The sequence below is a fragment of the Canis lupus genome, chromosome 6, assembly GCF_048164855.1.
Source record: "Canis lupus baileyi chromosome 6, mCanLup2.hap1, whole genome shotgun sequence".
NCBI classification, from domain to species: domain Eukaryota; kingdom Metazoa; phylum Chordata; class Mammalia; order Carnivora; family Canidae; genus Canis; species Canis lupus.
The window spans coordinates 40,544,170-40,557,449 of NC_132843.1; the positions used below are offsets into that span (position 1 = coordinate 40,544,170).

Genomic DNA, 13,280 nt, shown 5'->3' on the forward strand with positions numbered 1-13,280 from the left:
CAAAGACCCCAGACTGCATGGGCAGGAGAAGGCACCCAGCCTTTGCACCATCCCAGGCAAGATGCCACACATGAGAAAAGTCATCTTGGACTGCCAGGCCAGGCTGAGCCATCACCTGAGATTGCCGGGTAACTCCAGTCTGAGCAATGGGTTGCAAAAGAATGGCCCCGCTGTGTCCTGTCCAAACTCCTGACCCACAAAATCATGAGATATAATAAAATAGCTCTTGTTTTAGGCCAGACATTTTTGTCTTAAATGTTGGGCTGGTTTACAGCAATAGAAAACAGAACAGATAAGGACAAAATGAGGTTTATTTGCAATGTTTTGAATGGGAACAAGGAATTTCAGGAATCAGAAGGGCTTCCCATGATGTCTCCATCAAAATATTCCTAGAGGTGGGGGATCCCTGGGTGGCTCAGTGGTTTGGCGCCTGCCTTTGGCCCAGGGCGCGATCCTGGAGTCTCGGGATTGAGTCCCGTGTCGGGCTCCTGGCATGAAGCCTGCTTCTCCCTCTGCCTGTGTCTCTGCCTCTCTATGTCTATCATGAATAAATAAAATTAAAAAAAAATCTTAAAAAAATATTCCTAGAGGTAATGATTCGAATACAGAATACAGTCAACCTAGGCAGCCCAGGTGGCTCAGCAGTTCAGCGCCGCCTTCAGCCCAGGGTGTGATCCTGGAGACCTGGGATCGAGTCCCATGTCAGGCCCCCTGCATGGAGCCTGCTTCTCCTTCTGTGTCTCTGCCTCTCTCTTTGTGTCTCTCATGAATAAATAAGTAAAATCTTAAACACACACACACACACACATAGTCAACCTCATCACTGTAGCTGACTCAGGACGGGAGCTCATTCACCTGACAAAGCTCACAGACCGACCCATCTCAGGTCCACAAGGGTGGGCTCTACTAGTCAAATGATCTCTTGTGTAGATGGAAGAATTCAGGAAATATTCTGGAGAGGGAGACCCTCCCTTCTCCTCCTACTGAGTATTAGAAGAGGGCAGAAGTCTTCTGAGTAGAAAGAACTAGAAGCAGGATCACCAGACATTTTCCAGAACTCAGCCAGTTCTGTTTTCCTTAAATTGTAAGTGGACAAGTACAAACTCTGCCCTCGGAGGGTTAGCCATATACATAGCCTGGAATTGGCAGGCACTACCCTGTGGCACTCAGAACCCCAAATCCCAGAGGGCTGAATCCCGGAATCCCTTGCTCAGGTCATCCAGCATGATGGTGGTGGAGCTGGACTTGGGATCCTGGCTCTCTGGGGCTTTTTTCTGGGGGGATTTTTCTACTGTACCTATGATGTTTCCTTTAAAGGACTCTTATGGCTGAGCACAGGAGCACGTTTATTTTTTTTTATTTTTTATTTTTTAAAAAGACTTTATTTATTTATTCACAAGAGACACAGAGAGGGGCAGAGACACAGGCAGAGGGAGAAGCAGGCTCCATGCAGGAAGCCCAACGCGGGACTCAATCCTGGGTCTCCAGGATCACACCCTGGGCTGAAGGTGCCACTAAACCGCTGAGCTACAAGGGCTGCCCAGGAGCACGTTTAAAGAATAATTTATCTTGCAATTCTCCGGGACCCTGACACCCTGGGTGCGGCCTTCTGTTCTGAGTGGTTACCTTCCATCACTCTAAGAAGGTAAGAAGGGGTAGGCATTCGTTTGCTGCCTTTGACAAAGGTGAAAGCAGGCCTGGAGCAGTGGGCTTGTGTGGAGCTCATAGCTTAGCAAGAGGCATTCTGATGCAGTGGGGAGAATTTCAAAGGGTCAGGATTCAGTCCTCAACGGTTTACATTCTAGGTGGGGATGTGGCATCTGCTTCCTCCAAGTGGGTGGGGGAAGGCAGGAAGCCATGAGTAAGCAGGTCTGAGCCATAGGGCTGCTCCTGGAATGGAGGGGAGAGGGAAAGGGAGAGAGAGAGAGGTGCTAGTCATAGAAGGCCTCTTGGAGGAGGTGATAGGCCTGGATTGGGAAGGAGGAGTGAGAAAGAATATCTAGGAGCAAACGTTTTGTGCAAAGTTTCAGAAGCAGAGACAAGCAAGCTCATGTTTGAGGCCTGATAAGAAAATTGCCAGAGATAGAGCACAGGCCCTGGCAGAGGAAGCAGGAGGGGTGCCATCAAAGAAATGGAGGGAGGTCTGGACCAGGTGTCCCATCCCAAGGCCAAACCTTTCACTCTTTCTGTTCCATACACATTTCCAGCTTCCCTGTGCATCTCTCAGGCCTCTGAGGTAGTCACAGCAGCACAGCTAATACATGTTCTCTGATTCTGCTTGCGGTGTGCAGGGCACAGTGGAACCTCCCTGTGCATTTCTCATGTGACCAAGGGGAATCTGCACTTTATCCTAGGAGAGTGAAATGTGAGAGCATTGGGAGCAGGGTGACAGAGGCTTGGCACCTGGCCCCATGGAGCCCTGGTCCTTCAGGGTGTTGGGGAGGAGAAAGAGTTCAGGCTGCCGAGCCCCAGGCTGGGTCTGCTTTTATCTGCATGGGCTCCGGTTCCTGATGTCATGGTGGAAGGGATTGCATGCAGGGTGCATAATTTGTGGGGCCCAGTGAGAAATGAAAATGTGGGGGCCTTGTTCAAGAAATATTAAGGAGGGCAGCCCGGGTGGCTCAGCGGTTTAGCGCCACCTTTGGCCCAGGGTGCAATCCTGGAGACCCAGGATGGAGTCCCACATCGGGCTCCCTGCACGGAGCCTGCTTCTCCCTCTGCCTGTGTCTCTGCTTCTCTCTCTCTCTGGGTCTCTCATGAATAAATAAATAAAATCTTAAAAAAAAAAAAAGAAATATTAAGATGTTCGGGACACCTGGGTGGTTCAGCAGTTGGGCGTCTGCCTTCAGCTCAGGGCCTGATCCCAGGTCCCGGATCGAGTCCCACATCAGGCTCCTTGTGGGGAGCCTGCTCCTCTCTTTGCTAATGTCTCTACCTCCCTGTCTCTCATGAATAAATAAATGAAACCTTTTTTTTTTTTAAAGAAATATTAAGAAGTTCAAGACATGGATGGCAAGCACTTACTTCCCTGTAAGTGCAGGACCCAATGCCACAGTCCCTGTCCCTCTGAGACATAGGAAGTTCAGACCTGCATTTAGCCAGTACTCCTCTCCTCTGCTCAGGGAAATCGCTCAGCACCCTCCTTGGGGGATGGAGGAAGGACAGGGAATTGTCGCTGCCAGTTGGGAGCCCGGGTAAATCTGTCCTTCGGGTGACCCATCCTCAAAGGACGTGGGAGGAAGCTGCCCCTCACCCCATAAGTTCAGGCTGTGTGCAGCCAGGGTACCATGCTGTGTGGGCCATGTCCATACAGAAGGTATGAAAATGGTAAGCAATCTGGGAATTTCTGCCACTCTAGTGCTCTGTAAGTCTGTCCACTTAAGGCACCCCTGTGTGCCTAGCACTCTGCTCAATAGAAAGTCAACGCTCCTGGGCTCCAGGAAGTTTTGCACTCTGATTGAGGATAAAAGATTCCTAAACATTAAATAATTAGAAGACAATGCCAAATGATGCATAATTACACTGTCAATTAAATACGATTAAGTGCCAGAATATACGCCACAAATGTGACTTGCTGGTGCTGCCTGGAGAGAACCCCGGGCAGCTCTGGTGACAGAGCTGTGCTGGGCCTTGAAAAAAATCAGAGAAGTGGAGTGGGCTGGTCCCAGGTGGTATGGGAAGAGGGCGGGAAGGGAGAACAGGCCTGATGACTGCGTGAGCCTGGCAGGTGAACAGACAGGCTGAGCCAAGGGAGAATGGGTGCTGGGAGGGTGCCGTGTGGGAGACAGGGCGCAGGTGACTGCAGAGAGCCAGGTGCGTGAGCTTCACCTGGGCAGGTGCGGCATCACATCACCTGGGCAAGTCTTGATTTTCTCCAGAGATGGTGATCTCTGCTGTTTAAGGTTGTTCTAAGTGATGTGGAGAACAGAGGCAAAAGAAATGTAGATGAAATTAAATGTCCTTATAACCTGCAGCCCATTGGCAAATACTCAGGCGAGCAGAATAGGATGCTCCTCCAGGAACTCCCCACCTCAAAGTTAATGCCTTTCTGGAGGGAAAAACAACGTTAGCTTGATAATAGCCAGGCCTCTAGGATCCTGTGGGTCTTTACCATATGAAAGTCCTTTTGCGAACTTCCTTTGTCTCCACCTCCCCCGGTTCCAACATCTGTGGTCCCAGAGTGGCTCTTTCTGCCCATGGGTCTTGTCCTGAGCTTTAATAAAAACACCATTTTGCCCCCGAAAACATATTCAGGATTCTTTCTTGCCCATTGGTGTGTGGATCCAAACTTCAAACCACATCACTGAGGATCGAACAGTCAACATAGAGCCTGGCACAGGGTAGAGCTAAAAACAAAAGGTTGACTGTCAGGACAGTTATTTTCACCCAGGTGCTTGGCAGAGTAGCATCAGAAGGTTGCCTGCATCACATCCTGTCTCCAGTCCACTAAAGCTTCGAGCCTCAGTCTCTTCATCTGTACCTAGAGATGATGGTGCCCCCGGCTTGGCAGGGGAGCGAGGGTGAAAGGACACACGGCCCACAAACACCGAGGATGGGCTGGTTCCTGGCGACCAGGAAATGTCAGGTGTTGGGGTGGCAAACCCTTTACACACGCCCTGCAAGGGCTTTTGTCATTCCCACACTGTCATGGATAGAAGTCTCAGAGGTTGAGTGACCAGTCCCTGGCCCCCCGGGCAGTCACCACCTTGAGTCAGAGCTTCATCTCTTCCATGAAGAGAAAATACAATCAGTCCAGTCTGCCTTCCTGGGGCCCCAGGTGGACACGCAGCAGTCTGATGCACAGCTCTGTGCTTCCAGGATCTTACCTGGTGCGGTGGGACCTGCCCCGCGGTGCCTCCCTCCAGGGCAACTGCCTGTGTCTTACTTACCCGTGGGGGAAGCAGTGCCCGACTTCAACCAGCTTCCAGAAGGTGCTGTCACCTGAAATGAAGGTGCCTGGGGTTGCAGCCCCGGAGCAGGACAGGGCTTCGTGTGAACCTGTATCCCAGTGTCAGAGGAGAGTCAGAGACGACTCCACTCCTGGGACCTGGGTCTGGGCGGGGAGGAGGAGGGCAGGGCTGTTGGCACAGAACAGTAAGGTGGGAGAAGCTGACCGGTTGGGTGGAGAGGAAAGTGGGGGGCGGGGAGACACAAAGGTCAGGTTGAGGCAGGTGGTGATGGAGAGACAAGGGCCATTCACTTAGGATTCTGGGCTGTGAAAACCCGCTGATGGCTCCCTACCCCGAGCCTGAGGACTGGCTGGTGACTTGGCCTCAAGGACCCTGCCCTGGAACTGCCCCTACAGGAGAGGCCTGAGACACACCCAGGAAACCACAGTGCTTAGAACACGTGTACAGTCACCTGTCAACGCCCAGAAAAGGAAAGGGAGTCTGGTCACTGTGAGGATGAGGAGCTCTGGCCGGGAGGTGGGGAGGGTCAGTCTAGGAGTCCTTCCTGGAGAAAGAGGCGCAGGAGGAGGAGGAGGAAGGGGAGGAGGATGCTCAGCTTTGGCCAGGAGGGGACAGTGGGCTGCAAAGGAGGAGGAGGGAATCAGGGGGTGATCATCTTTGAGGAAAGATGAGGCTTCCTGCCTGTGGCTGGGGTGCTGGGCATGATCCCCTAGCCCAACTGCAGGAGTTGGGGGGAAGGGACCATCACAGCTGTCCTGAGGGGGCCCAGAACAAGATCTCCAGGGAAACAGGACGAGAATAACCATTGTAATGCACCCTTCCAGCTCAGCTGCCTTCTCTCCTTGCGGGGGCTTTGCTTTCTGCCTGGAGGACACCCCGCGCTCCCACTGCCTCCATCCTCCCTTCCCCGACTCTCCACCTGGCAGACTGTTGGGGAGGAGGGTTGGTCACCTCCCAGTGGGGGGTGGGGGGGGCGGGGGGACGCCAGCTTGCCAGCTGTCTGCGCCTTCCCCTTAGCCCATCACGATCCCTTCCTCCCATCTCTTCCTCTGGGGCAAGCAGCACCATCTCTGGGCTCCCACCCGCCCCAGCTCTGACCCTCTCCCCTGAGCCGACCGAGAGCCATGTCCACCTGGTGTCCGTGAAGTGAAGGCCTGGAGAAGGCCACCTCTCTCCCTCCTGGGCTGCTGGCCCTCGCCTGTCCCCGTGTATCTCCCAGGGTCCTCTCCAGCCTTGCACCTCCACCTCCCTGGTGCACCTCAGCCCCATCCTCTGCCCCAAACTCCTCTGCTCTGCCCTCAGGGGCAGACAGCAGCTCCCTGCCCTGACCAGGTGGCCTGTGAGTCCTGGGGGGCCGGGGCAGTTCTGCTTCTGGGATTTCCCCAGCCCACACCAGCAGGAAGTCTGCATGGACAGGGAAACCTGATTCTTGGCCTCAGGCCGGGGACTCAGCCAGACCAAAGTTCAGGCCAGGACCTGTTTCCCTGGTCAGCAGGGGACTCCCACGGACCTCTACTCTCAGGTCTGGGGGTGAGGCCTCAGAGGCCAGGGAGCAAGGTCGGGTGTAGGGCAGCAGCTAACATGAGGTGCAGGGGCTCTGGCGGGAGAGACCTCATGCTGACCCCGCCCCCCTGACCCTGCCCTCGGCTGACCAGTAGGGGGTGGGGGCTCTGTGGGCTGCCTCTGCCCTCCCATCAGGCTCCGGGTGCCAGGCGGGTGTGGCCAGGGCCCAGGGAGCTGATAAGGGGTGTGTGGCAGCCCCACCCTCCACCCTCCTGAGAACCCCCATGTGTCCCTAGAGCAGAGCGGGTAGGAGGGCATTCTGCATCGGGTCCCATCCTGAGACACCCCGGGATGAGGGGCAGGAAAGGAGGGTGACTGACTGGTAGCCGGCCTGAGCTCTGCTGCCTCAGTTTCCCCTCCCTGGGCCGTTGCTGTTGGAGAGGGACAAACCCTGGGGGTGGGGTGGGGCATGGTCTCCTTTCCCAGTGGCTCTGGTGGGGGGAGGGCGGCCAGTCACCCCCTCTCCTCCCTGCTTGTGCTCTGCCCTCACCCCACCTCCCTGCCCAGTTCGCGCTTCCAAATGAGCCCCCGGGGACCCGGAGCAGCAAACACAGAGGGACAGGCAGGGGCCAGCCCCAGGGAGGGAGGCAGACACGGTGACTGCGCACTGCACCTGCCCAGGCCGCCCTCGGGGCCTTCCTCCCGCCTCCCTGCAGACCCTGCAACCCAGGCTGGCCGCCCTCGGGGCTCTTCCCGGGGCCCAGGCCACAGAGACACCCCGGGACCCGGCAGCGAGGCTGGGAGGGGCCGCGCCCACGGGCGGGGCTGCAGGCAGGGCGCGGGGTCCGGGGCTCCCCGGAGCCACAGCCCCGGGCAGGGGCCGGGCCTGCGGGGGAGGCTGTGCCGGCAGCGCCCCCTGGTGGACGGAGCAGCAGCGGCAGCCGCCCGCAGCCAGGGGTCCCAGCCCCGCCTTCCTGCACCTCAGGGAGCAGGTGTTTCCTGGACACTTGGAGGGAGGACAGCACGGCCCGGCCCCGCCCCGGGCCCGCCCGGGACAGCTCTGCTGCGGCCACAGTCAGGCCTGAGAGAGGCTGTTCAGGATCCTGCTTACGTTCCGAGGTCTCAGGGCATATCACACACACCTGTCCCCTGGTTTTTCTCACCTGTCCAGCAAGTTATGGGACAGAGGCTGAGGCCCTTCTGGCTCTGGCATCCTGGGATCTAGGTCAGGATGGACCTGAACTGGCTCCCTGTTACCTCTCTGACCTCAGTCTCCTACCTGTCTTTCCTGGGCTCACATTTGCACCAGCCACAGGACCCCTTGCTCCTGGAACAAGCCAGGCAGGGTACCACCTGAAGGCCATGACAGGGGTTGTCACCTGTGCCTGGAAAGTGAATACTCCAGATGCCCAGGGCTACTCCTTACCTCTTTCCAGTCCATTCTAGAAGTCTACTTCCTGATGAAGCCTGTCCTGACCTCCAGGTGTAACCTGGAAACACACTCCCAGGTCCTGACCCCCCACCCTCTCATCCAGAGCCCTGCTCACCTCACTTACTGTGGTTACCGTGCACTGCCTTTCCCCTCCTAATACAGGGGGAGTTTGCTGGGTGCATTGGTGCATGTATGTAAGCGCCGGGAGCAGGGGCTGGTACAAAGTAGGAGCTCATAGTAGGCCTGCACACAGTAGGGCTGGCACATAGGAGGAGCTCGTGGCCTGTTTGTGGGAGGAATGCATCTACCATCAGGGAGGATCTGGGTTAGAGGCTGAAGGGTCCACCTAAACAGCTCACACTTACTGCATGGATATAGTTGTGCAGCTGTGACCACATAGGGATTCAGGAAAGGAGCCTGTGGCCCATGAACTGCCCTGTGGGGAGAGGGAGAAGGGATCAAGGGCTCCTGGGGAGAACCCAGCCCAGGTCGGCTGCTGTCACTCACCGAGTCCACACTGGCACCTGATTTCCCTGCATCAGTGATTCTCAGTGGGATCCATGGAGCATCTGCTGTGAGAGAAGCTCCTCAATATAGGGGGTGGGGGCAAAGATCAGATAAACATGGAAATGCTACAGAAAAGATCCCTTCTGAGATATTCACAGTCCATACTCTAGGGGGACCATCACTTTAATGCTATACTCTGCTTTTCACAGCTTGTATGACCAGGGGATTCATTTTCCTTCTTTTGTTTTTCAGCAAAAGGCCCTATGGAGCTCCTGCTAACTTAGCATCTGAATCACCCCCCAATCTGGGAAATGCCTACTTAGAAGATGAAGCTGAACTCTGAGCCCGGTTCCCAGGACCGAAGGTCCCTTCCAGCCTGCAGTGGGTTCCAGAACTGGGCATGTTGGGCAGGAGGGAAGCTGGTGCTCACTGGGTTAGGGCAGGGGTGGCAGGAGCAGGAGGCCTTCTCTGGCAGGACATCTGGGAGCTGGACACGGGGAGGCCGAGGAGCAGAGCCCAGCAGGCAGGACCCCTGAGCCAGGCCTGGAGTCTAGAACACCTGACAGGGTAAGTCTGGGCAGAGCTTGAGGCCCTTCATCTCTGGTGATGCCTGTGGAGGAATCCCAGGGTGTTCCGGGTGCAGTGAGATTCCCACATCTAGCTGAGTGTCCAGAGGAGGATTGTCCCAATTCCACCCCAAAGCTTTTGGAAGCAGAATCGGCCTCACATCAGCACATGGGCATCAGCACCCACTGCCTGGAGGCCCGTGTGGAGCCTGAGGACACAGGATGGAAAGTCTGTCCTTGGGCTCAGGAGCCTGGATTTCCTGGGGAGGCCCCTGACTTCACCCCCAGGAGGTTAGAGACCCACAGTCTGGGAGGAGGGAGGTCATGATCCTGCTGCTGGTGTGCGTGTTCATGATGCTCACGGGGCCTCTGACCTGGATCTGCCCACATTCCTGGCTCCCAGGGGCCGTGTTCTCCTGGCCTGAACCTGGGTCAGCATGGCCTGGCTCTGTCTCCCTCCTGTGGGCTTTCCTGGGGCTCCCCTCTACCCTCTGGACTTGTTCTCAGGATGACAGACCAGGACCTGGCAGCTGCTGAGTCATGCTGTCACCCAGGTGTTCAGACACCTGTCCTCAGAGTCCATCCTCTTGGGGCTGGGCCCTGTGACCCGCAATCCCCATGCTTAGGGGGGCCATGCTTTGGCCCTGAATCAGGGAGCTGGACGGGGACCTCGAGGGACTGGGCTGTCTCTCCTCTGTCCTGCTGGCTCCCCTCCCCCATGTGAGGTTCCCACCTCCCTGACCCCCTGGAGGCCTGTGAGGAGAGGCCTGGACCCAGCAAGGAGTCCTCGGGCTCCCTCCCTCCCCCATGCCTCCTACCAGGCTGTCACTCCTGGGGAACATTCATGTATAAGGAGCCTGTTTTCTCATTTGCAGTGAACTCAGGGCCCTTGCAGGGCAGCTGCTGACACCCTTGGAAGTGCTCATGCAGACTCCGGAGCAGGAATCCCCCCGCCCCTGGAGCAGCCTCCTCTGGTCACAGCTGCCTGGGCCTCAGTCAGGAGCAGAGACCCAGCCACAGGGCCTGAGCCACATGTCCTCCCATGCCTGCAGCTCCGTCCCTCCTGGTGTCCCTGTGCATCCAGCCCCTCACCCCTGGAGCCACCTTCCTGCTGAGATCCGAGTCCACCTGTGCTGCTCTTCCCTGGATGAAAGCAAATGCCCAGGAGCCTCTGGATGGAGGCTCTACGCCCTCCCCTGAAGGGATGTGCGAGCCTGTGGGTCCCTCCAGGACAAAGACTTTGCTTCCTGCCTCTGCTCCCCCCGCCCCGCGTGCACACAGTAGGCGCTCCTGCCCTGTGCCTGCAGGTGAGCTGACTGAGCTGGGAGGTTTCTTGGCAGGACGTCTCCATGGCAGTTGGGTCGGCGGCCGCCAGGTGGCGGTGGTGCCCGGTGCTCAGGGCGGGAGTGGGGTGGGGTCCGGTGGCTGGGAGGTGCTCAGGGAGGCCTGTGGGGGCTCAGGGGCTGCCCGGAGGGCGGGGCCACGGAGCCTCTCCCTTGGCTCCTACACCACCAGGGGCGGCCCCGGGTGGGGAGCGCCAGGGTGACTGGGAGGGGTCACAGGTGGACAGGGGGCGGCGGTACAGACATAAAGGTGCAGTCAGGAGCTCAGGATGAGGAGCCCACCTGGAGGGTAGGAGCCCAGGGGAGCCATCCAGGTGGAGGTTCTGATGTAGGAGGGGTACTGGCTCACAGTTAGGGCGGGGTCTGGCGGCCTACCTGTAATGGGCTGGGTCCCGGATGTTTGGGGCTGGGAGTGGGCTGGGGTACCATTGGGAATGGGGGAACCCTTGAGATTCCTAAGTCTGAGACCAAGATCTGGATGCAGGTGTCTGGGTTGAAACATCCAGAGGAGCCCCCTCAGTCCTTGACACTGACCTAGAGACCAGTGGACAGAGCACCTGGGGAGTGGGGTGGGACAGGCTTTCCTGGGGTGGCAGGCATTCGGGGACACATGTGGCCCTGAGCGAATTCTGGACCCTGGGCCTTGAGCAGTCCTTGAGGTACCGAGAACACTGCCCAAGTCAGCAGCACAGCGCAGTCCCCAGTGAGCTGCCTGTCACCCTGTCCCTCCCTGCAGATTCAGCTCTCTGGGCTGGCTTTCTGTTCTGAGGAGTGGGCGGTCACCAGGTCAGGCAGGTGGAGACACTCTGGGAGGAGGGACCATGACCTGGGGACTCTGAAGAATCCCCCCCTGCCTGGTCCCCACATGAGCGCTCACCGCTGTGACCCCTCCTGACCTCCCCTCAGGGCTCTGTGACCCTGGGCAAGTCACCCAGCCTCTCTGTGCCTCCTTCTGCTGACTCCAGTGTGGTCGCTGACGGGACTGACCTCATCAAGCTGTTCGCAGGATTAAATGCAAATCCAGAGGAATCGGTGCCTGCTTTATGTCCTCACAAGTCATACCTAATTTATAGAGGGGGTCCAGGGGCCTGGCTGGCTCCGTCAGAAGAGGGGGTGATTCTAGATCTGGGAGGTGGGTTCGAGCCCACACTGACGTAGGGCCTACTTCAAAAAAAGGAGTCTGAAGCTGGCAAACTTAATTTTAAAAAATCATTGTCACTGAGAAAATAACGTGCCCTGTTCCCTCTGGCAGGAGCTCCTGACGATGAAGCTCATGTTACATGATTGAAAGTGGGGGCAAGTGTTTCCAGCACAGAGCCTCCTTCCCCCCGTGTCCGCAGCCCCCTGCTCCAGGGGAGCCCGTCCCATGTGCTCCCAGTTCCCAGGGGCCGCTGTGTTTTATCACAGCTACACCGCGTGGATGACCTGCTGCCTCAGGACTGTCTGTACCACTAGGTAACATCAATGCAAACGAGGGTCCTGATCTCAGAGATGTGGGTGGTGGTGGGGGACCTGTGCCCGAGGGTTCCCGTGGAGTGGGAGCCTGCACACCTCTACCGTGAGCTCCAGAGGCAGCTGCTGGCCCACAGCCTCCTTCCCAAGCTTGCCCTTGACTCTCTCCTGGTCTCTGCTCCAGCTGCCTCCCCCCTTTCATTACCCCCGCCCCCGCCTCCAGGCCAGTGGCTTTGTTCCCCCCACTCTTCCTATCCTGGTTGAAGGTCTCACTCCAGCCCTCACTTGTCCTCAGATGCCCAGAGCGTTTCCCTGACCTCTCCCTCCTTAATGATGTCTGGCCCTTGAACTGTGCCTGTCCTCTGCATGCCCCCTGCTGGACTATGACACCCTGTGGGGTGTCTTCTGTCTCCCACACCTATGACCCCTGTGGGGCCATGTCCATAGCAAGTTGCAGGATCTGAGCTGCGAGTGACCTTGGGGGCTCCTGGCTGCCTGGCTAGGGATCTACACCTTATTTGGGGCCATAGACCTTCTGGAGGATCTGAGGAGAGCTCAAGAACACCTTCTTAGAGAAACGCTCTCATTTGCCAAACAATGCAGGAAAGAGACCCATGAGAACGAGACCTTTCCCTTAGAAATGGGGGTAAGGACTCAAAGCAGTAATGACACACTGATGGGCAACAGGCAGCGCCGGGGGCAGATGGTCAAGGGTAAGGTCCATGGTGACAGGTGGTTCTTCCCCAGGTAAGAGTTGGGTTCCTTTGAAGAGGCTCCTGACATTGGCTGCCATACGCTGCTTCATGTCAGAGTTCCTTGACCTTTTTCTGGAATCTGGGTTGGGGTGCAGTGCAGGGGTACTGTTCAGCATCTTCTCCAGAACCTGGGGAAGTTATCCTTGAAACAGCCCTCCCGGGATGCTCCCGCACTCTCCTGATGTCGATGGGGCCTCCAAGACTGTGGAGATGGAATTCCCAAAGTTTTCCAAATTTACCCAGTCTCCGCAGGCTGCTGACATGTTCCAAGTCACGAGAGTCAAGCCCCTTCCTTAGGCCTGAGGCCAGCAGACAGCTGCTGGGGGAGATGCCAGGACTGCAGAGCGTCCCTGGAAGCCCCAGGGCACAACTCTTCCAACTCCCTAAGGGTCACCTGGAGGGACCGCCTTCTAGAAACTAAGCAGACCAGAGCCACAGTTGGAGCTGGAATCCCAGGGTCCCCAGAGTGCCAAGGCAGGAGCTGAACTGCAGCTGGGGGTGCTTCTTGGGGAGCACAGCTCATAGGCCGAGGCATCTTTATTTGAGGGGAAGAAGCCACACAGGCCGAGCCACCTCTCTGCCTGGGAGAGGTTCCCATCCTCCAATCCGGTGTCCGGGGTTCGGAAGGACTCGCCACAGTTTCTTTAGACTGTGGGGTCACTGGGGCCCGGCCTCCTCCTGCCTGCCGTGTCCCCGTGTTCCCCCAGTCCGGTGTTCGGGACAACTCCCAGTTCTCCATAAAGTTCCGGCTTCCTCCCGAGAGCGCGTCCTCCCGTCCAGGCCATCGCACCCTTCGGGCGGCAGGCTGGGAT

General features: G+C 57.3%; 1 long non-coding RNA gene across 1 annotated transcript; it reads right to left on the bottom strand.

Moving 5' to 3' along the window:
- Window positions 1-311: 311 nt before the first annotated feature.
- On the bottom strand, window positions 312-5,266 carry LOC140634697 (uncharacterized). Its single transcript, XR_012032085.1, has 3 exons — window positions 4,890-5,266; window positions 4,112-4,346; window positions 312-538 (listed from the first exon to the last, which is right to left on the bottom strand). It is a non-coding gene; the product is annotated as an uncharacterized lncRNA (long non-coding RNA).
- Window positions 5,267-13,280: the final 8,014 nt, after the last annotated feature.